Raw genomic sequence first — 1843 nt, 5'->3', positions numbered from 1 at the left:
TAGCATGGTATTAAATTGTTTGAAAGCTTCTAAAGCATGAGATTTACATTTAACAGAATGACCCAATTGCGACGGGTTGCATCATCAATCAAAACCATAGAATAAAGGAAACCGCCAATAGTCGCAACAGGAAAGGGACCTGCAAGATCACAATGAATTCTATGAAGAGGGATTTCACTCCTAGGAAGCCTGCCAGAATGGCTGCTCCTCGTCTGTTTCCCCAAGGTGCAGGCCTCGCAAGTAGACGGTGGAGACGGATCAAGTCGTAGGACATCCTCCATGACATCTCGGGTATTTCTGGCGTTGAGATGACCAAACCGCAGGTGCCATAAGTCAGTATTGTTAGGCTTGAAATCAGTCGCGGATGACGCACTAGGTTCAGAAAAATGATAGAACCGCCAGAACCCTCCAGGACCCAAATCCTTATACGCTGGAACAGTGTTTTCATTGTCAGAAAAATACATGTTCTTGTCATCCGTGTTGGTACCGTAGTGTGGATCGACAATCTTGTAACCCGACTCGTATAACTCAGTGATAGAGATAAGATTCGCCGGTAGTGATGGAGAGTAGAGTACATTTGGAATCGATACAACAGTCGGAGAACCTTGACGATCAAAGGCGTGAAGCTTGGCAGTACCCATCTGGTTTGCAACAATTCTAGATGACTTGTTCGCGTTCGCTACCTTGATCCACACTGGCTCGACAGACCTTAAGTCATCCAACAGCATAGCATCTCCGAACATGTGTCGGTTGCATGCCGTATCAGCTAGCGTCGGTTTGTTTGTCGCAGTCGGAGAGGGATACGCAGATGATACAATCAGAGATACCTCTTGAGGTTCTTCAGCAACTACATTGTATGATGTAGCGAATTGACATGCTGGAGGCGTCTCGTTCGAATTCACCGGTTCATGTCTGACTTCAGTTGGAACAGCTGGTTGCTGGCTTTGAACTTGAGCTTCGGTGTTAAATCCTATAACTCCTGCGGCCGCCAACTGATTGAATTGTCGAACCTTCTCCTCGTCAGACAGAGCTCGAGATCCCGAGTTGTTAACCGCAGATGAAGGTTTCGAGCGGTTGACATCGCGATTCTGTTGTCTCGAACACACAGCATTGGTGTGATTGAATCTCCAATGATCTCTCAATACGCAAGGCGCGTTCGGAGATTTGTTGGTTCGAGGGTTGACTGAACGGGTGGGATTGGGTATGGCCTGCCTCGCATTGACAGCCATTGCAATTGGGGTTTCATCTACATTACTGAGCGCAGACTTTGTACGAATTCGAGATATGACCTTTGCAATCGTAAGATTCTTGAGGTCACCAAAGAGTTGGTCGCGTATTGTGCTGTACTGATCACCAGGGAAGCTTAACAATAAGAATACGGCAAGAAGTTTGTCGCTTATTTTAAGATCCTGGTCAGAGGCGGTGGCTTCAGCTAATTGAGTATGTAGGTCATTGATGTTGTCAAGAAAGGCAGGGACAGTTTCAGATCCCGAATATCGTATCGTTGCGACCTTCGCTATAAGCGCAGCAACTTCGAGCCCATCATCTTGCGATGATTGTTCGATGAGTAGGTCGTAAGCCTTCTTGGGATCCTCGATTCCGCGAATTGCAGGAAGTCGAGTCGCAGTAACGGTGGCTCTGATGATTTCAAGCACACCAGCACGTTCAGATTCGATCTGCTCGTACTTGTCAGGATCCTTGAGATCCGACGAAGATGGCGATGTGTCTCGTTCGACATGCTTCCATAACTTCCTGGTTTTAAGATAAGTCTTTAAACCCAAATTCCAATCGACTTTGTTTGTGTTGTTTAGTTTAGGAATTTGTGCAAGAAGGAACAAAGAGT

Source organism: Melampsora larici-populina, assembly GCF_000204055.1.
Source record: "Melampsora larici-populina 98AG31 unplaced genomic scaffold MELLAscaffold_79, whole genome shotgun sequence".
In the NCBI taxonomy this organism is placed as follows: Eukaryota; Fungi; Basidiomycota; class Pucciniomycetes; order Pucciniales; family Melampsoraceae; genus Melampsora; species Melampsora laricis-populina.
This window is presented reverse-complemented; position numbering follows the sequence as displayed.